This window comes from Falco naumanni, chromosome 4 (genome assembly GCF_017639655.2).
Source record: "Falco naumanni isolate bFalNau1 chromosome 4, bFalNau1.pat, whole genome shotgun sequence".
NCBI classification, from domain to species: Eukaryota; Metazoa; Chordata; class Aves; order Falconiformes; family Falconidae; genus Falco; species Falco naumanni.
In genome coordinates, this window is record NC_054057.1 from 17,491,806 (window position 1) to 17,514,798 (window position 22,993).

Sequence of the window (22,993 nt, forward strand, 5' to 3'; positions counted from 1 at the left end):
GGATGAATAGTTTCTAGTATTCCCCTTTCCCAGAACGCTGTTTGTTTTTTACACATAGATGTCCCTTCTGTTTAAAATCCCATGCACCCTTTGTTTCCCACAGGTAGCCCAAGGAAGACTCCCACTTTCCCAGAGGTGAGCAAAGAATTGTATTTATCCAGATGCCTGTGTAAAGTCTCTCTTAGAACACGTCAAAAAAAATGACAGGCTAGAGAGCTGAAAGGTGCATGCTGGACTGAGCTTCTGTGAGGTCTCAAGCACCTCAGCTGGTGAAAGCAAAGCAGTAACTGGGCAAGAAAAAACTGACAATAAAAGAACTTGTATAATAAATATTCCTGCACACGTCAGTTGTTGTGCAACATCAGTGGGGACCAGCAAGATGCAAAAGGATGAAGGAGAAAGATCGAGTTTCTGCAGTGCTGATGATTGTCGGGCAGGTTTTTTTGCAACAGAGGTCTGGGAATCAAATGGCTTCCCATGCTCAAGGCAGTGGGTTTTGCCGACTTAAAGATTTCATGCCCAGGCTGTCTTTCTGTTGTGAGAACCTAACCGCCTCCATCCAAGGAGCTCACCACCAGTTCCTTTTCAGGGTAAAGAGAGAAGACAGCTTGCAGATAGGCTTTTTGTCCACCATTTGCCCCATAGCGAAAATAAGATCTGTGCCTCTGAAAGACAGTGAATTTAGAAACATATTAAGATGTCTCTCATGTCTTAAAAAACAGATGACTAAGCTTCTCATTTCTGTGTAATGCCTAGTGTCTCACATCTAATGACACCTGCAAGGATGACTGAAGTTACTCAGTTGTATCCTCAGCTGCCACTTTGAACAGCTCCCCGTACTGTTGTTTTCTCTTTAAATACTGGAGGTATTTAATAGAAGAGATATCTGGGTTTCTCTTACAGGCTGAGATTTGCCTGGCAGTATTTAGGACAGAACATGTCTGTTGTAACCTGTGTCAGGGAGCAGCTTCTCTGTGAGGGCCATGTGCCCATCTTGCCCTGGGATGGATGGCTCAGGCTGTGAGGACCTGGCAGCCGAGTGGGTCCAGGTTTCTAAGACCGTTATGAACAGAGAGGTTCATCACAGGTCCCACTTAGCCACATTTTAAAGGACCTCTGTGACCCATTCAACCTTTGCTGAATACCACTATTAAGAATTCTAGTTTAGACAATATATGAATGGTGGTAGATAGATATACATGTCTATATCTCTGGGTGTGCATACATATATTCATATAGGCATGAAAGGCTTTGCAGATGTGAGCAGTAGGTGTTATAGATGGTTGTAGCACATGGATAAAAAGATATAGCATTGCAAGTTGTGATGAGCCACGTGGCTGATCTACGCTTCAATTCCGCAACAAGCGGCAGCAGTCAAACTGCTGTTTTCAAAGCTGTGGTTAAGAGGAGCAAACTGCATCTAATTTGTGCCACACATGGCAAGATAAATCTCCAGAGCAGAAAAGGACCAGCAAGCTGGTATCTATAAGGGAAAGTCACTGGTTCCTTTGGGGTGGGGGGAAAACTTACTTGAAAAATTTGAGTAACGTCTGTTTATGAAATACGAGTCAGAGGTAGCTCGCACCGTGGTTACCTGAGCAGAGGGTGCTTGAAAACTGCATCACGTGAGCTCACACTGCTCTTTCCGAGCCCAGTGCTACTCCGCTCACGTGCCAACAGCTTCCACTTTGGAAAGCAGAAGCTATTTGCGTTCAGGAGGTGCTGAGGTTAACATTACGATATGCATTCATAAGCCTGAGGACTTTACAGATTCAAAGTTTTATCTTTCCTTCTGTACAGCTGGGGAAACTGAGGCATAGAGCATATATACCCTCTTTAATGTCACGCAAGGTGTCTCTGATAGAGCTAAGAGTAGAATGCAGCTCCTTCCTTACTGTGATGCTTTAGGCTCTAGATTATTACTTTTTCCTAAAATACAACTGCTTGAGAGTCACCCTGAAACCCTGGACCAGTTTCTTCCATTTGTTGAATTTAATTTTTGAATTATTTTAACTAAGAAACAGCTGTGTTTTATTTTGGTTTTTTGTTCACGAAGTTTAATACATGCTTATTTAATTTAATAAGTGGAGTAAAATAGCCTTCTAACTACTATTACCTTTCAAAATAGACATTAAATCCCAAGATCTCTTTTTAGTTTTCAGTTGTGTATGTCTTCTTAGTCTAACTTCACTGCAGAATATTCTATTTACTTTTACCAAAGTTAAAGCTTTTGCTTGATTAAGTTGTGCTGCTCCCTTTTCAAGTTATTTTAATATATTTTAATTGCCCTAAATAATTGAACTGTTTTGCACATAGAAATGCACATTGTCTCATTTTTGTGCAGATTTTTTTCAAATGTCTATCACAGCTAAGATGCAGAAGCAACTAGATAAAACCGCGTTAGTTACAGATGATAAAAAGCTGATGTCTGTCTCTTCCCAAGCCTAATGTGGTTGCAGCACTACTCATTCATTTCAGATCACCAGTGAATTTAAATATTGAGTGTTATTATTTCATCCGTGTCTCCTGCTGCTCTCTGCTGTCCCATTTCTTGAGATGGCAACAGGAATCCAATAGTGCCTCCATCTTCCGGGAGATGATGTGTTTTGCTCTGTGAGACACCTTAGCTGTTCTGTGAACCAACAAGCAAACAAATGCAGCTAAAGGACTTGGGAATTACTTTGCTGCTCAGGAAAACCTTCTCTAACCTGCTCACACTATTTTTTTTCAAGGCCGTAACTCTAAATGGTCTTTCAACGTTCTTTCTCTTATGACCACTTTGTGATTATATTGACTGTATCTGTCACATTCACAGGCAACACTAAAGGGCTTCGCATCTCCTGAAAGGCCAGGAAATCTTGTGGACGCTTTACTTCTGATGGAGAGTCAAAATACAATGCTTAGAAAAGAAAGCAAAACCTGTTTTCTTGTAAGAGCAAGGAGGGGACTGCTGTCCACCCTCTTTCAGTAAGAAATGCCATTTGGTAAGTTCATGTCAGGATTCCTGCCTGCTGTACGCGGTAACCCTCCGACACAGGCATGGGAATTGTTTGACACTGTCTTCAACCTCATCTGCAGAAATCTGTGCCTTCACTGAATGTCTGTATACCTCCTGGTCTTTATAAATGGTTTCTCAGCATTGGGTATATGTGAGAAAATGTTACTGTTATATACAGACACATTACACTGATACGTTAGGGTCAGTTTTTGAAGCCTGACTGAGCAAGTGTGCAGAAGACTGTGGAGATGGAGTGGGACATGGACCCCTGCTGATGTCACCAAAAAGTCCTGGCATGTGTCTTGCTTAGTTACCCCAGCTGGTAACTAAGTACCACGCAGCCACTTGCTCCCTCTGCTCCCCACAGTGGGATGGGGAGGAGAATATGGGAAAAATGTAAGATTGAGATAAGAACAACTTAGTAATTGAAATAAAATATAATAAAAACAATTGAAATGAAAAGGACAGAGAGGGAGAAAGGAATAAAGTTCAAAAGGAATAAAAATCAAAGAAGTGATGCACAAAACAGTTGCTCACCACCCACTGACCGATGCCCAGCTAGTCCCCGAGCAGCAGGACCTGGCCAACTGCTGCCTCCAACCCCGTCCAGTTTATATACTGAGCATGACGTTCTGTGGCATGGAATATCCCTTTGGCTAGTTCAGGTCAGCTGTCCTGGCTGTGTCCCCTCCAACTGTCTTGTGCTTCTCCAACCTTCTCACTGGCAGAGCCTGGGAAACTGAAAAATCCTTGACTAAGTATAAACATTACTTAGCAACAGCCAAGCACATCAGTGTTATTAACGTTATTCTCATACTAAATCCAAAACACAGCACTGCACCAGCTACTGAAAAGAAAATGAAATCAGAGCAGCGGGGAAAGGAGGTGAACAGTGGTGGGACCCATTGGGTCAGCCAGAAAAACTGAGCTTAGCTGTGATTCTTAAACTGATGTTCATGAGTTTTAGATGTTAAACAGACCTGCCACTGCACAGGGCATTGCTGACTCAAAAGAAGAGTACGGCAAAGCTTTAGACCTATCTAGCTAAAGGCTGACCCTGAGCACTGTTTCTTGGCTCCTGTGAGCAGTGTGCTTTTTGGAAGTGATGTGCTCCAGATGTCCCTAGTGATTTTGCACATCTAGGAAGGAGAGTGCAACCAGGGCCGGGCACCTGTCCTGTCAGCCCTGGAGCAGGGTTTTGTCTTCAGAGTGTAATCTTGAAGACTGTACAGAATTTTAGGTTAAAGAGATGGGCACAAAAACCTGTTAAAATTGGAGTTTGTACGGTTAGTTGTGGTGTCACTTTCAGATCCCTAAACATGAGTCCCTGCACGCAGGTCCCCAGCTCAGAAGCACGTTCCCTATGGAAGAGCCTGCCCTAGGGCTCACCAAGTCACAGAACCTCCTCCTCCAGCTCCTCCTGGTCCTCCCACTCTGGCCATCCAGGGCTGCACGAGGAGGCAGCCCCCCAGATGGACACCCCAAGCACTGTGACCCCAGCTTTTGCCGTGTTCCTTGCCCCACACCCCAGGCACAGCACCACTAGGCAGGGTCAACCGACTCCCTGCAGACCAGTGTGGGAGATCCTGGGCATTTTTCAACCATTTTTCAACTCCAGACACTTTCTCTTTCCTCATTAGTTCTCTAGTCTCTGCTTTTGCCTAGTCTTTTCTCATCCCATGAGAGCTTAGGTGTTGGTTAGGAAGAAATGAGACCCTTGAAGTAACGTGGTAAAAGAACTGTGCAGATTGCCAGCGTAAAGCCTTTGGTCTCATTAAAATCACAGCTAAGTCACAAGTGTGCTTTCTGCATGAGGATGAATTTTCCTTCCTTTCTACTTTCCCAGCCCCTACCTGTGATACGGGATGCTAAACTCCTTTGCTTTTCAGCATCGCTGCAGGACCGTCAGGACTTTTTATTATCCATAACCTTCTTCCTGCCCCATTCTGCACATCCTGGGGAGCCTCAGACCACTGCTATACCATTGCAGCTTTGAGCCGTGCTGTTTCCCTCATCCTCTGCTGCCTGGCTGGCTGCAAAGGCATATTAAACACCTCCCGCAGCCTCCGAGTGCAGCAGGGTGGGCAGAGCAGAGCTGCTGGCGGAGTTTGCTTTCAGCTCTCGGGGCTGAAGTGGTTGACAGATGTTTGGAGGATTTCTTGTCTCTGGACCAGCGCTTCGTCTGTTCTGAGTTATTCAAAACACAAACAGTGGGATGGCAGGAGTGAAATATGTTCAGAACTGGGATGTCAAAACAGAAATATATTTTTAAAAAGACAAGTGTCAAAAAAAAAAAAAAAAAGGTGTTCATGCAGTTTATAGCAAGATGTATTTAAATATTTGAGATTTTTTTTTTCTTTTAACCCCCTGGACACCCACCTGACATGCTGTTCCACTCTATCTATAGCAGTTTTCATGCTCAAATGTTATCAAGGGCATTTTGGGTCCTGAGACCTTCCCCTGCTGATGAATGGATTGGCCACATTTCTAAGGCGTTTGGAGTACTAGCTAACAATGTAATTTGGGACTATCCTGTCAAGTGCACTGTTGTAAAATTACAGTGAGATCCCACAAATGCAGTAAGTGATACTGCTGAATGGAGTGGTGGAGGGGGCATTTAGTGAGAAATAGAATTACTCAAAAAAAACCCCAGAGAGGAGTGGGGGAGAAATAGGGAGGAGAGGATGACAGAAGGATAAGAAGGCTTGGATTTAGAGGAGAAGAGAGGCAGTTCTGCATATTTTGGAGCTGTAAACAGTATAGGAAGAAGAGTTGCAGGGTCTTGTAGCAGATAGCCACAGCCCTCTGAAAAGGGCTGTTCTCTTTTGGCTGAATTACTGCCAGTGGGTTGGGTGTTAGTAACTCCAGTCACAGATAGACGAGTAAGTATTCCTCCGTGAGATCTTTGGAAAATAACCCTAATAAAATTAAAAAGAAAAAAAGAAAACACGGGAAGCGAATGTTTTAATCAGCAATGGAAGCAAAGTCCAAAAACAGAGGATAAATATGACTTTTTTTTTTTTCAATTATATTTATGTTTTCTCTTCTGTTTTGAGCATGATGATTTTTTTTTTTTTTTGGGGGGGGGGGGGTGGTAACAAACCTAACCCAAGCAATAAACCAACACTCCCAGAATGTTGAAAGTTGCTGTGTCCTATCCAAATGTTTCTGTTAGAATTAGGGGAGTGCAAAATAAGGATAAAATCCTTTTATTGCTCTGCACTAATAAATCAGCAGAGTGCTGCTTTGCTGGTTTTCACCAGTTGCAGAAATAATTATTTCTTCAGCTATTGATGTTGTTCATTTGGGTATTATCCCCATCATTTCTGTTCTGCTTATAATCCTTGTCATCAGGACAGAGTCATGCAGTAATATTACCTGATCTCATGATACTCTTTGGCCTGCAAATTAATGTGTTGCTATGCTTTATTTCGAGAACACTTTTGGCAACAGTGGATTCTTGCAGCGTTGTTACTGCTCATTGTCATGACAATGTGTTTTGGTTAGGAACACTGTTTTGTTTTTTTTTTTTTAGAGGCTTTCTGTTCTCATGGCAGATATCACTGATATTCTGGCATTTTCCTTTTTTTTTGTTTTGTTTGTTTTTGTGTGTGTTTGGGGTTTTTTTTGTGTTGGTTTTTTTTTTTTTTTTTTTTGTTGAGATCTGATGTGAAACTGAAAGCTCCAAAGGTACATGCATGGTGGATTTATGAATTCTAGTTTTAAGCTTGCAGCATTTCTATTACAACAGTCTGGACCATGACTGAGTGCCTGTTCCTTTTTCTTTCTAATAGATGGATGGCTGTACAAGCAGGGCCCAAGTTAAAAGCAATGGGACTGCTTTTCTTTCTACATTAGTGTAACTCAACCAACTTCAGTCCAGATGAATTTGATATTAATGCAAATGAAGAATAGAGAAAAATCTGGCTGTGTTCAGGGGGTGTTTTACATCTTTTATATTCTCATTTTTTTATGTTAATGTAAGCAGATTTTATGAATTCTTAGCATCCATAAAAAGCACATAGCCAGGAAAGATACTGCATTTTTTTTCTGAAATGCAAGTGGTGATATTTACCCGTGTTAGATTCATAATGAATGTTTGTTTTAATCTGTTTGTGTGCACTTGGTGGTGGACAGTACTTAAATATTAATACGTAAAGCATTAAAAAAATTTGTAAACTATTGTAGCTGAGGGCATAGCTATACCTACCTAGCCAGCTAGAGAATCAGTGTGTGGGTGTGGAGAGGCAAAAAGATAAAATAGCAAACCTGGATGATCTGTATTTCACATAACTGGATCCAAACAATGATTTGCCTTTATTCTCGCTGACCCTCATATTTAAGGTGTAATTACTTTATGTCATTGGAGGCATTTTAGCTTGGTGTGTTGTAAACCCAATGGAAAGATGATCTGTAACTGGCTGTGTTATCTGTCTGCTGGGTGATCCTAGGAGGATCCTTCTGCCTACGGCTGTTCCGGCTTGTGCTGCTGGACAGTTTTTGAGGAAGAACTAGCAGGCTGAAGCCTTGATCTGAGAGCCCAGATATATAACTCTTTCTCTGCCATGGAACTGGATACTGGGGGCATTTTTAATTTCTGTCTTAGTGGCCAGCAGTACCCAGCTGAAATGTCATGGTCCACACTTAAAAAGAGTATTCCGGTTGGTTTTGTTTTTTTTTTTTTTTTGTTCCCTCTTCATTCATCTTTCTTTTAGGAACACTTTGTTTTAAATTGATTTTGTTATTAGCGGATCTGCTCAGAGGCAGTGCACCTGTTAATGTGTATTGAGAACCTGACTCCTGACTTTAGCAGGAACAAGTGACAATGTTTTAAATTAAGCTGTCCTCCCTACAACTATCCTTCTTTCCTTTATCTCCCCACCCAGCTATAAATAACCAGGCAGCAGAAGGCAGGTAGTGTTATAAATTGTCTAGCTACACAATTGCCTCATGTTCTGCATTCTGTTCTCTTTCCCTACTATCATCCATTTTAAACTAAAAGTTCATCAATTTGTGGTTCTGGCATGAAGGGATGTCAAATAAATTGATATTGTAGTGTTTAAAAAGTATTAAAGAATACAAATATATACCAATACATTGATAATGCTCAGCAACCAAAAATATAGTGCTTTATTACTGTCATTTAAAGACCAGAGGAGTGACGTATAATATGAGAAAGAGTGATTATCGCTCATAGTCTTTCATTTAAAAAGATGAGTGCTGATTTCACTCGCCACTAGGCCCATGATCTATTAGCCTTCTGTTTCCCTTATACAGTAGGTGTTCCTTTAATAAAGAGCTCGCTATTTCCTTCTAAAATGTCAGTATATCATCCATCCCAGGTTTTCACGGTGGTTCTACTAAACAGTTGCAAGCAGGAATTGTAATGAGACATGGCCCTCTTGCTTTCCTAAATGCCCAACCAGAAGCGCATGACACAGTACCTGCCAGGCAGTCGAGGCAGCTGGCAGGAGCAGCATCCTTGGCCAGCCCCGTCTTACTTTTGGGTTTGTGCTCCCTCTCCGTTGTTTTTTTTTTTCCTCCATGACATTTCAGACTGCCTCCCTCTATTCCGCTCCCCTTTGGCCAGTGCTTTGCTGTATTTGAAGAGGTGCTATGACAAGCATAACTTATTTTGCATTGCAAACATTTTTTAAACACAGCTTAACTGTCATGTAATGTACGTAGATTAGGTCTGAGTTGCAGAAATGTGTTTGCATTCATACCTAGAGTTTGTTCCATACACTGGGGCTGTGAGGTGAGTGTGACCTTCCGGGCATTGCTCACCACACCACTCCAGGCTGCCACATGCACATAATAAAATGGGCAATCCCAATTCCTCACGCTAATCTTGAATTTCATCTTTATTTATTAAGAAATGTGAGGGTGTGTCTCAGTTCAACTCACAGACTTCTTGAAAGAAAGAGACAGAACACCACCTACCCTGTCAGAACACTTTCCACAATTTTACTGCCCAGGCTATGACTGGCATCTTTCGTTCATGTCTTAGTAAGTGTTAGAAGACAAGGAGTCGAAACTGACTGTTGACCGCTGTTTGCCCTAACAGTCCCTTTCCCTGATACAGCAAAAGCACAGGTGAGCCAGCTTGTAGGGGAAGGGGACTTAAGGGGGGAAGGTGGGTAGAGTTGTGGGGGGGATTTTTATGTTTGTTTGTTTTTTCTTTAGTCACTAGCAGCTTCTAAAATGCCTAGTCATGTACTAGGAAACAAAAATTTCTTAGCTGCCAGTTTACTCATAGATTTGTCTGAATGTTTCCCATTTTGGATAAACCTTAGGTATTATGCAAAATCCTACAGACCATATCCTGCTATCAGTTTTAGAGCTGAACACCCCTCCCATTGCCACTGAAATTTTGATGGAGGAGGGGAGGTTTGCATAAAATGCAATGACACAGTATGGTCCATGATCTTGTTTTCACAAATCAGGCTGACTTGCTAGATGGGTTTCTACTGTTGAGAGCAGACAATGCAGCACTTGTGTCTGGTATTTGCAACTCTGGGGATGGAGACCAAAAGTGCTGTCATTTAAAGTTGTCTGGCACTGGTCAACTTCCTTCCCCTTTTCACTCTTCTAAAAATCTTTAGAATTGTGTTTTTGACAGTATTTTTTGCATAAATGTTTTGTTAGGCAAACTTGAGAAAGCAAAAAAAAATATCTTCTACATACTTGAACCAATCTTTCAAGATATCTTTCATGCCGTGCTTTTTGTGCAGTGCCAATCTCAAAAAATTATACAGAGTTGTTGAGAAAGGAAGCTGTAATGCAGTGCTGCTGCTCTACAAACTAATAATATCTAAGAGAGACCATGATCAGTTGGGCAGCAAGTCACTCTTCAAGTTTCTCCTTTTTCTTATTATTTCAGTGGTTAAATCACAGCCTTCAGAAATTACTTTCACAGAAATAGTTATCAATAAAACCAGCTTCAGCAGGAGGATGACAATAAACTTTATTATATTTGTGCTGCAACTTCCAGAAGCATACAGGACTATTTAAATAGATGTTCTTATTCCATGTAAGGAATCGCTGGCCATGAGATATGAATACCAGACTGACAGCAACGGTGTATTCCAGGCTGGAGACTAATCAAGAGACTAATATATGTCTGTTCAATTCAGTGTTAGTCTTGCTAGTTAAAGCAGACTAGTGACAGATATAGATGGGGGTAGGGCAACAATTTGTTACCCACTATAGCAAATCAACTTATAAATAAAAATGTTACAGAATAAATGCCATGAATTGGGGAAACTGATTTATTTACTTTAGCGAGACAAGGATGTCTTATTCTATCCAAAAACTGGGGGCAGTAACGCTAATGAGTAGGATGTGATTGTGATAGATCAGAAACAGGGATTGGAGTCAGTAGTAGTCTTTGTTTGCTCTGTTTCTTGCTTGTAAGTAGGAAGCTTTCTAAGAGGGGAACTCAGTGGTTCTGAGTTGGCTCTGTAAGAGATGCTAAAGGTAGATCTGGCAACAGAATGCAATGAGCCTCACACATAATTTGGGGGTGGAAGGGGAACTGTGAGTGAAATATAATTATGGCTTGCTGGGCTGGTAATGCTGTCTTGAAGTTGCTCTCCTCCCTGTATTGTCAAGACATTTTCAGTGCAGCTGGAAATGCTGTTGCTAACCAACACAGGAATGTGAACACTAAGAATATAAAACCATTGGCGTTTTTAAAGAGAAAATGTAAAAGCTCTTCATCTGGAAGATATTTGTATTTGCTAATGGCTTCTGACAGTGTTAAACTTGTGGGTAGTATCATTTCACAAATGAGAGGTTAAAAATTCCACAGGATCCCTCCAAACATGAACCCAGGGTGTTTTTAAGGTTGCTGGCAGTGAAGAAATCTAACCTTAGCCTGCCTTGTCATCCAAAGATGGACTTGTCCATTTCGTTGCAGATCTTCTTTTTCTGCTGGTTAGGAATGAGGAGAAAAAAAAAAAAAAAAAAAAAAAAAAGAGAGAGATTGGAAGTGGTTATATTTCAGGAAAATACATCTTGCTCATAAATAGAGGAACTGCTATACTTGCTGTAATGCTGCATCTAGTCAAGCATTCTCGATAAGCTCCTGATGCTCTGCTCCATTTGTGCCCAACACAGCAGCTCAACACAGGCATTGGAAATTACAGTTGCTCTTCAAAGCCAGACCTCTGGCAGCTGGCATTTCACCTGTGTGTTCTGCCAAGCGATCATGCTGTGCAGGGGCCCACCTCTGCAGAGGAGCTGGCTTCTTGCTGCCCTGCTAGTCTTCAGTGTCACCTCTCCCCTCATGACTTGTGGAAACTCGTTCTGTGTTACCAAAAGAGGAATGAAGAAGGAGACTGTTGCAGTATATGGACGTCTGAAGAGCAATTGGAAAGATATGTATTCCTCTTTTTAGTGTTGTTTTGAAGCCCCTGCTCTTTTAAGAAGGGACAGAAAAGTCTCAAGGTTCCCCAAAATCATCCGTGAAACCATTCAAACATGTTTTCCTGAGAGACTGAGAATTAACAAGAATTGAACTGTGTTCGGCTTGATGTATTTTTCAGTTCAGTCAGAATAGCTTCTTTTTGCACGTATTCCCTTGTGTCAAGTAGAGCAACGTATATGTAAAAGCAACCAGAACACAGATACATGTACCCGTATAACAACAATACAATCCTGTTTCCTACCAGGCATATTTCAGATGTACTTATTCTCGTTAATCTGTAATTGTTAGTGCCTCATCCTTTGACCCTTTTTTTGTTTTGCTGGCAGCTTGTATCAGTCAGGTACTGAGGCCAGCAGCTCGCACTGAGCTCCTGTGGCACGCTTGTGTTTCCTGCTCCCCCTGTCCGTCTCTGCTGCCTCTTCTCCTCTTCAGCTGGTGCAATTCAACACAATTCCTCCTCCTGGCAGGACTGCAGCACTCACTAAATCCAGGTCTAAACAGCAATCTGGGACCACATCATGGCACCTGTAGTGAGTTAAACAGAGTGATCTTTCCCAAAACCTCTGCTGCAGCAGCCTGCCTGCCTGTTTTCTGGGTGAGCTCCTCGGGCTGGAGGTGGGGCGGGGAGGTGGCCACTTAGGCACCTGCAAGGGGTCTATGTGTGCCCTGACCTCTGCTCATTAGGACTTCTTAATTCTCCCTCTTGCTTCATCTAGGTTCTTGCATCATTCAAGGGCATTTTTAGGTACTTGCCTAATGCCAAGCTGCCACCTCATTATTTTTTTAATTTTTTTTTCTTTTTGGGAGCAATCTTTTCTGTTTGGGGTGAAAACAAGCTGTGCTCAAGCACTGCTTCACGTCTCTAAAAATAAAAGTTGGCTTTCTAAGCGCACAGCACACTCCCTCTCTTTCTGCCTCTCCATCTCCCCCCGCTTCCCTCTTTGCTTGCTTTTTTGTGCTGGAGAGACTGGGAGGGGGGCATTCTTGGCAACCTCCGAAGATGGATCCTAAGTGGTGCACAAGCGCACACATAGCAATTTGGCACACAGCAGGGGCTGGGGGCGGGAGGCATTTTGGATTTGTCAGCTCATCGACACAGCTAGGTTCTTGTCAAACAGCAGAAGTTGCACAAGTCCCTGGTGGCTGAGATGCAATTGGTGAAGCTGTGTTGGTCTGGAAAAGCAAAGATGTGAGGCCACGGGATCATTTCTTCCCCCGTTTACAGTTTACAAATTGGGTCACAATCCGTTGTTACCTCTTCAACACCTATTCTCTTTCTTGTCTTCTATGCCCCAAATTTTATGAGTTTTGACATCTGTTCTCTGCCTGTGTATCTTCATGTCCCTGCCTTCACATATTTGCCATTCTGTTAATTGTGATTTTGTGATACTAATTGCTAGGAAATTTTAGAGACCTTACTGTGGCCAGCACAAGCCTGTGCCTGGGGAAGATTTTGTCAGGCACAGAGGGGTTCCAAAAGGTGATACACGTGCCGTGGGAGTTGTACAAGCTGCTGTGAAGCACTACTCAATATAGGGCTGAACCAGGAGCTGCCTTTGCCAGTAATGCTGCTGCCATTGATGCAGCATCGAGGACCTGTCAAAAAGTGTATGAAAATGAAAAGTGTATTGTTTTCCTGGTCTAGGACCTAAATATATTCTGCATGGCATGATATGAATTTCCTCTGATGAGATCCCTTACACTTTCCTAAACTCCTTTTCTGACTTAAAACTTTTTGTCACTGCATTTTTGCATGACTCTCAGATGCCTTTTCTATTTGGGCTTGCAAGCAAAAAGCATTGGAGCTTTTTACCTCTGTGCTGTTTGGGAGATGTGCTTTCAACTGCAGGCAAATATACAGTGTAGTTTTGAATATGCTTGTCTTCCTTCCATGATTCTGTCAGTTGCTTCAATTCATGCTATATAAATTTCTTTAAGATATCTCAGTAGCAGAGCAGCATAACTGTGTGGTTAGATTCTTGCCTTGACCTCTGCTGTTGTAGAAGATATTGAATTGTAGTGAAGGGAGCAGAGGATGCTGACAGATCCCTGATTTTGTGCGTTCACAACCACTACCCCTGGTGCAGCGCTGCACTCTGATGCAGTGAGGGGCTGCTTCTCTGCCAGTAGGTGCAGCAAAGTCCCAGGGAGTTATTTTAGAAACCATTAAGACAATCTGTCACAGAAGGCTTGGCCTGGAATTAATTTTGTGCTAACATGATGATCAATCCAGCCTTCCCCAGAATGGTAGAGATGGCATAATTACAGACTTGGTAGGAACGGAGCTAGGACATTCTGAAAATCTTACTCTAGGACTCGAGCAGTTCAGAGGAGCTACTGCTCAGCCTTATCTCCCACAACACGGTCCTGCACATCACATGCACCACTCTGCACACTGGATGAAGAGCTGTGTGTATTGCTATTTTTCAGATGAACTGATAAACTGTAACAGAACAAAAACATGATTGTTATTAGTAACCACATGTGAGGATATACATCAAAGCATTCACATTTTTGTCTGGGTAATTAAAGGGTGGCTGATGGTTCAAAAATAAGTCTCTAGTGATTAAGGTATTCTGCCAAATTAAATGTCCTGTTGCAGAAATATGTGAATATTCCCTTGTATCTACAGACTGGCTGGAAATGTGCGTATTGTTTTTGTCTTATAAAAATTATTTCTACCTGTTCTACTAAAACAGCAACAGTTTGAAACTGCAGACATCTCCCTCAGAGTGCTTTTTAGCAGTAGCTTAGTAGGTAGGACCTTTTGTTTGGTTTGGTTCACTTTAGACAGGGAAGAGGAACCTAACATTTTTTTTCATATACTAGCTCACAGATCTAATTACCAGGTGTTGGGGGATGGGGGTAGGGTGGGGAGGGAAGGAGAGAGATGTAAGCTGTGACCTTGATTGACCTAATCTTCAATATAAACTACAGTCCCAGACATTTAGTGCTGCTGTAATGAAGTACAACCCAGTACACTCAGTTACAGATATTTGGAACAGTTGCAAAAACTAGAGGCACCTCCACAACAAGGCAGAAGCCAAATGTGGCTTTTGAGTGTCCAACTCTTGTGGATCTGATCATACCTATTTTTGCCCCCTCATATCCTTGGGTGTATGTTTCAAAATACAGGGGTTTGAGGGGCTGGACTATCCTTTCATTACTGTAATACTGATTCTCGTGATAGTGCATAGCAAGGTATGTTGTCAACAGTATAGGAGACCACACACTTGCTAGAAAATCTGTGATAACTCTAAAAAAAGAATATCAACATAGATGTGAGAAGACTCAATAGTAAAGTAAAATCTCTTGTGGGAATTGCACACAGGCACATCCAGGTCCAAGACCAGCCTCATGCCAGAGTCTGAGCAGCTTGTTTCATGTTGTGAGTGCTTGCACAATATTGAGTGATGATACCAGCTGTGCTCAGGTTCTTGAATTACAGCTAGGAGGTGGCCATAAAGGGAACACACCATGCCTGCAGGAATGGTTGGCTTGCTGCTAAACTGCAAAGCAGTATGCTGGAAGCTGAGACTGAAAAAGAAAGAAGTAGTTTCCTGAATATCTCTGTTGTTTATTATAACTATCTGGGAAAATACGGCTTTGCATGTCAAATTTTGTTCTGATATGCTTACCTTCTAATGGCAGATGTGGGCACGTTATCCTATATATAATACAATTTTAAAGCAGACGCTCAGAGGTGAGATAGTCTCGTACCTGCACTCAAGCTTTGTATCTACATTAGGTCTTCACTTGATCTTGAATTATTTGGATAATTGTTGAGCTAAGGACACGTTTCCTGAAATGGATATGTAACCCATGCCTCAGCCGCAAATATCCATCACTAAACTGACGTCTCGTGCTTCTCTCTTTTAAGGAAGGCTGTAATTTTCTTCCTCGGGAAGCTTCATGCCTTTGACAGAAACTGAACAAAGCAAAGAATAATTAAAGTTATTTGTTTATATAGGTGGTCACACATGGTCACCTAACAGATTATGTCACATAAGGATAAAGCAGGCTTCCGTGTTCCATTTTGGTATGTATTAGAAGGGTTGGAAGAAGTGGATCTGAATCCACATTCCATAAGAGAAATTACGTAGCTTCCATCACCTGACATCTTTTCTCTGAAAGGCTGTGAACTAGAAAGAAAATTTTCCAAATCTACTAATAATGCAGGTTGATTTAAACATTAAATATGTTTTAAATATTTAACCTAAAGGTACATGTTATGGTTAAATGGAAACATTTTTTATAAACTGCATTACTTGAATGAGTAGAGAATACTTGCATATTGCAGTCTGGCGAGCCTATCTTGATTTGGTTGGGTAAAAAAACAATACATCTAGTAGTGAAGGAGAGAACCTGCCCATATCTTGGCCTGATCTATATATTACTATCAAAAGAGAGTCTTGGCTGTGGAAGTTAATCAAGTTTCTTTTCCCCCGGGATCAAAAAGGTTACTCGCAGAATGCAAAGGGAATGTAGGGATTCAGCTGTGTCACATTTTCTCTCTAATTTAGCTGTCTAAGAAGCCTCCCACGTTTTGCAGAAGTGAAAACATCCAGCTTCATTTTATCTTTCTCAGACTGCAGCAGCTTGCTTCTTCAGAAGCAGAGGTCTCTCTACCTATATTGTTAGTGTTTGTCCCTTTAATGCTCCTACAGTTTTACAAACGCTTCTGCTGCATTTTTAAATTTTAGCTTATAATCACATTTTTTTTTAAAAGGCACCATCTGGTCCCTGACATGGTTTAAAATAACAATCCAGCCAGCATGAAGCCATCAGTGAGACTTTACACCTTTCACAACCCAGTATAACGAGTTTCCCCACCTATATTTCTCCATAAACACTGCCACCATCGGGTCCCATGCCCTCCGTATAGGTCTTGTAGAAAGCAGGGCCTTGTGACTCTCGCTTTCCGCCCCTTTCATCTTTGACATAGTTATTTAATGGAAACAAAATAGATGCATCAAAGAAGCTTACAGCTAGGACTATGGAAGATCTGCTGTAAACTGCTTGGTCAGAGAATTTGGAGTTGGAGCTCACGTTCATATTTAAGCTGCCCTCTGGTGCTTATCGCTGCTGCAGTGCATGCCTTCATCGCATCCCCTGGTGCCTGGAAACCCCTGCAATATCCATGGCTCCGTAGATAGATAGAGGAAATAAAGTGTTGCAAAAGTTCCTTTAAAAAAAAAAAAAACACAAAAAAAGTGGCCCAGTTCTGTGGGTGTTTTATTTAAAGCAGGACGTTAATGTTCTATTATCATTGCAGGTTATGCTGAGCAGGAAGGTTTTCTCAATTTTGGTTTTTATGAGTCACTTACAGCACTAGCTTCTTTTACCTTCTTGCTCTGTGTAACAGCACTGTCTGTCATGGTGCTTTCCCAGCAGTCAGAAATCAAAGCGTGCCACAAAGTAGTGCGATCGTGTGACCATCACCCTCGGCACGGCTGAGGCTCACCCTGGTATTTCTCTTCTGGCTCTTGGAGGACCTGAGGTTTTCAGTGCCAAGGTAGCAGAGACACTAAATACGAATATATCCTTTCCTATTTGTGGCCAGCAATTTTGGAAGGACCAAAACCATTGCTGGAGAGAAAAGCAGACTAATGTGATGAATGGCCAAGGACTACGCAGGGCTCTGGGACTTCTGCACAGGTTATTCGTCCGGTGGGATATTCACTCTTATTTTTGTTTCCCTTTTAACTAAAGGCCGAGCTGGACAATTATTTCCATACAAGCTGCTCTGTGCCTGGATCATGCTCCCGTCCCTGCTGCGCTTCCCTGGTGCTGGCGGTGCGGGTGGTTAATATTAGCCGCGCAGCTGATTGCCCCGGTTGGTGCCCTGCGACAGGTGCGGGACGGCCGCCACGCTGGAATCCCGCCCAGACCGATGCTGGCGCTGGCACCAGCTTTCCCATTATATCAGGATGGGCTGTGTCCCGTCGCTGCAATGCCCCAGCCCCCCAGGCTGGCCCCAGCTGTCTGTGGGACGTGGAGCAGGGTGGCGGGCACCCAGGGAGGCTGCTGCGGGGAGAAGCAAACTGTGATTCCTCTGGAGTGGAAAGACGGGACGCTCCTGGATGGGACTACTCCTGCTGTATGGATGGGGTAAGGAGAAGGTCTCATCAGAGCCCCGGGCTGGCGGTTTTTAGCAGATATAGGTTGTGTTTGCTCATCTGTTGGCCGTAGTGTCTTTAAAGCACAGCACTTCAGGTTTGCATTAAATTTAATCTGCAATCCCTAATTTTAGAATGCTCCTGTGCAGTTATTTTCAATTCCAGTGGTGACTAGATGGTGATGGCATGTTTTAATAATAAACATGGGAGAGATATAGAAAAAGAAATCAAATGTGCTGACTGCACTTGTGGGGAGGAGAAGAAGTGCTATTGCTCTGCTCTAAAAGGGTCTGCTTGGGTACAATACCTTAAAGTCTCCCATCTTTTTTTTTTTTTCAATCCACCCCCTCACCCCCTGACCCCAAACCATAGTAGTTTTGGCAAGACCAACATAATGTCCAGGTGGTGTTTACTTAGTGTAAAGGCTGGAGAGAGGAAGGGGGAGCTGAAAGGCTCTTAAAGCTTCACAGGATCATTTCTAGTGTCCTGTTCTCTTTATGTGACTCCTCTCTGTTGATTGTGTGAGGTGAGGCAGGGCTGTCAGGCAGATCAGAAGAGATCTGTGTGCCTCAGTGTGACTTCTGCTGAACAATGTGGGTGTGCGCCCGCGTGGTGCCTACGTGCACGCTCACGGACAGAGCAAGGCAGGTTTGCTTAGGGAGTCGAGCAGGCTCTGTCTGCAGTGTGACAGTTTACTGTTTGCGGGAAACCAGATACTGCTCCTGCTTCTAAATTAAGGGGAAAAGTCAAAATAAAAAAGAGACTTGTCTGAAATTCAGTGATTTCTGTTCTGAATTGGTGCACTACCAAGGGCAGAAGGTTTGCCCCAGCAGTGCTCCTGGAGAGTTGAATTTGTGCAAATGACACTGAAATCAGTGGGAATCTCTCCCTTGATGGTGGCAGGCTTTGGATCTGCACTGTCCTCACTATTTCCATCCATGGGTAACAACGAAACAATCTTGGGGAGTTGTGAAATAAATAAGTGCTATCTGGGCCAAATAAATGCAATGTGGAACTGATGAAAAAGCTCCAACTTCTCAAGTGTCAGGTGTCTCTAGGCACAGTCCAGGTCTAAGTCTCTTCCAGGAGAGGTTTTTGGTTGAGGCCATTAAAATTTGAATGTGCTCTTGACAACAAAGACAGACAATGCCTTTTCTCAGTGCTACGTGTGACAATTGTGTGTGTGTGGTTGGGCCTCAAAGCGCACCAGAAGCGTTTTGCTGCAGGAACCATAATGTCTCGGGGTGGGGTGGGGGGGCGAGACCCTTCCTGGGCTGGTGCCTCTGACTGAGGACGCTGGGCTACTCTAACACTATTAGCGTTCCGCTACCCGTGACCTCTCCACCGCCAACACCGTGCTGGGGACTTGACGTGGCTGGTTGGCAGTGAGGACACTATGTAAACTATGATAATCCCATACATCTCATAACGCCCTGACTCATGCTTCCAGACAAGCTTTTCTCTGGCTCCCTCTCTGCTTCCCCCCATCCACCCGCCCTGGTTTCTATTTCTCTTGATACATGAAGCAGAATGTGCTGCGCCTCAAACAAGTGCTTCAGTCGTGCCTGGGATGGGGCTCCCGCACAGGGACGGACGGGCCAGTGCCATGGGCTGGTGTTTTGCTGAAGGGAGATACACCAAGGCACAGGGGAAATACATGGCCACCTCCCTCTGAAATTAATTTATTTGCCACTTTGAAAGTGCCTCTCTAAGCAGCTCACAGAGAAGCCATTTGCAAATTTGATGCCATTTTTTAATACAAGGTGAAAATGGATTTCACTGTCACTAAACTCAGCAGCTAAGAGTCTCTCAGGAGAGGTGCAGCAGTCTGCGTCCCTGGAGAGCCGGTTCTGATGCCTTGCAAAGGATCTTGCACCCAGGAAGGAAAGCAAAAATGAGCATGTGGATCTCTAGCAGTGCTGGGGACAGGACAGCACGTTAATAAAAAGTTTATTTATTTATTTAACCATTATGAGAAAATGCTTAGAGTTACAAAGGCTTGAGAAGAATATAATGTTTCTCCTGCTTTGTACACAAATCAGATCTGACTTCTATCTTGGATGGAAGTTAGAGGGCATATTGAAGTAAGTTTTACAATTGACCTTTCAATACCAAGCAGGTCATACAGTCATTGCTGTATCTGCACAGTTCTTTTTTTTAATTAAAATTATGTATCAGTTTCATAGGAAAATGACATTATGTGTTTATGGGCTCCTGTATTACGTTATGTAGTACAGCATACTCATAACTTACTCTCCCATCATTCTACTAATTTCTTGGGCATGTAGCTCTTAATGTCACTACAACATATTATGAGAAAATCTAGTTATATTTCTAAGCAGTATGGGAATCCCCGCAGCTGCTGTAAACGCACTCCCTGGTCAGAGTTATTTTACTTTGATGTTAAGGAAATAGAAGAATATACTCTAATGGCATACACTGGTGAGTGAGGAAGCTAGCTAGTGAGGAAGGCAATCTCTTTTGCTTCTTGAACCATTACACACATCTGCCTTTTCCTATGCCCTAGGAGTAGATATACATGTATGCATTTGAGAATATGATTTCTATGACATACAAAGGCATGGCCTAGCTACTCATAAAGTTGACCCTGTTAGGATTCTGACACCACTGCTGGTGAAGCTGGTGATAACCAAGCATGCAAGCAAGGTATCCCTCGGTCAGATATTGACAATCCTGCACTTCTGTGAAATTGTAAAGGAACACTTCTTTCCCTTTCTGGCACAGAAAATCTGATGATGGCCTGTTCCCTCCTCACCAAGGTCTGGAGACAAAGAGCAAGGGAGAAAAGCTGTTTGCCAGGGAAACTGGGAAGAGAAGACTGGGACAGATTTTCTACCAGATGCTCCCCAGAGCAAAGGCAATTTCCAGACAAGTTTGTTTACAGCTACAGTTGTGTACTGTTTACAAACTCTCACCTCCTAAAAACCAAAGAGGGAGGGAAAATTATTTGAAACACATTAAAAAAATGCATGAACGATCTTACCAAGGTTGTAGAGGTAATTAAGTGACCTATGTGACCCATCCTTTGGGGAGGTCTGAGGAGGACGTACCCAGATGGAGCCAAGTCTGTTGTTGTCTGGGTGCCTCCTGTTCTTGCCTCACTTGTTATTGATAAACTTAACTGGCAAACTGGAGTAATGTTAATGTGTTCTTACAATAAGTGATTACATTTAGATGCCTTTGATTTGAATCTAGGTCTGTTTCGGATGTAATGCTAGGTTTCCCTTGTAACTTTCGTGGCAAGTTCAGACACCTCTCCCTTGCTGCTACAATGGCAACTGCACCTTTGCTTACACTCCCACCTCTTCCCTGCAGTGATTAAGAAAGGTTAGGTAAAAATCTATGTTCCCCTGTCTTCAAGCTAAACGTGTCCATATGTGTGCATGGAGGGGAGGGCAATACGGCAGCACGGTTACTCACAGGGAATGAAATCTCCATCCTTTTCTTTTCAAAGGGAGAAGGGGATGAGGTGTTCCCCAGACAGGCAGGTTGACATCTCCAGTATTAAGAGAATGTTGATAGAGGAGGCTTATAAAGCAGGTGCCTCACTGAACCCTTTGCAGCACGTTGGCAGGTCAAGTGGTAATGGAAGAGTGATGAAATGGAAAACAGGAGCAGCCCAGGCCCCTGGCAACCACAGTGGTGGATGCCCATGCAGTGCAAAGGCCCAGAGTGGGAGCAGGGTAGGTGACTACCAGTGACGGATGACATTGAGACCTCAGAGAGAAATGATATAATAAATGGTTGCTCTGACACAGTAGGAAATGTTTGCGTAGCAATGATGGGTAATAAATAAGATTATGTTGTTATAGATCCTCCAGGCCGTGCTGGAGCAAAAATACTTTCTGACTTTATTTCTCTAAGGGAAAAAGGTAGGGAAGCAGGGACTCTTATTTGTAATACCCAGGTATGAATAACACTGTTTCCTGCACACAGTGTAATCTAATGCTGATCCAGATCCAAGTCAAGTACTGCTGCAGCTGTAGGTAGGTTCTCAGTTGTCATAGCTAAGGTTAGAAAACAGCTTCCCTTGCAGCTTGTCTAATGTCTCTATCTGGAGCTGGGGCCCCACCACTGTGCCCATGGTTAAAACACTGTCTTTTCTTGCACTTTATCAGGGCTGCCATGAGGATTGGGACAGTCAGACAGTTTGCCCCAGGCTTTGACTCATTTTATGTGATACATGGTAATATACAGAGGACCACAGATTCAACTTCTGCCCTGGGGTTTTCAAGTGTTCCTGTTTACCATTTTCTATAGTATTTTACTTCCCCCCCCCCCCCCCCCCCTTTTTTTTTTTTTATGAATTTTTCTCTCTTGCTCATTTTTAGTTGAACACCAGAAAACAGACCTCTATTGCTGCTGCTGCAATGGTCAATTAGGTAAGCTCTCCATGCTAGTTTTTGCTGGGTATATAAATATCACCTGGGTGCAGCCTTAAAAAATTAGTAAATTCTTTGATTAAGAAATCTGTTAATTGATTTATCAATCTGGAAGGGATTGTTCAAGAAAGAGTTTACTATTTCTTATTTAAAACAAACAAAAAAAAAAAAAAACCCAAACAAAAACAGGAATGTAGAGAATACACTGGCTATATTTTTTTACATTTTAAGATAGCTTCAGAAGTCTTACCCAAAACCAGTGAAATCAGTGAAAGTGTCCCCTCCTTTTTATTTTCCTTATAAACACCTAAGGAATGAAGGAATACATAAGCAATGTCATACTGAAATTTTTTTTTCCCTAGTATGTGTCTGAGGGTTAGTGAGCAGCCAGAGAATGACAGCACTAATATTATCTGCCTAGCCTTGATGTTTAGAGTCTTGTACAAAGCATTTCAGAATACTTTCAGTGTGTGTGGGGTGTTGGTGGCTTTTTCCCCCTCAAGAATCCCACTCCATGTAATGGTAGCTATCCTGCTGTCCATGTTTAGAGGACAACTATACTGCAGAAAAAACACCACCACCACCCCAAAAGAGCCCTCTTACACAGTCAAGCTCTAGTCTCCAGAGCCTACATTGCTAAAAATGTGAGGTTTTGTGGGCCACTGGTAATTGGGATGGGTGGTGTTAGTCAATAAGGGAGGGGCCAAAAAAAGCATTTAATGTCCCCTCCCAATTGGGGTGCTGGTGTCTACAGGGGGATTACTAGAACTGTTCAAGAGAGTGTTTATAAAATCAGCATTGACTTTAAATGGCATACTACGTGTATTTTCATAATTTGTAATTTTAGAAGCTTTGTCATTTCAATGCCTTCTTGTGCACCTGATTGCATATCTCCCAATTTTCTCATCTATGATAAAGGTTTCTGGGACTTAGGGCTTGGCAGGGATGGAGGGCTATTTTGGAATAGGCATGTAGTGACCTCTGATTTGACTTACAATATTAGGCAATGGCCCAACAGTTGTTATATAGGCCTACTGAGTAC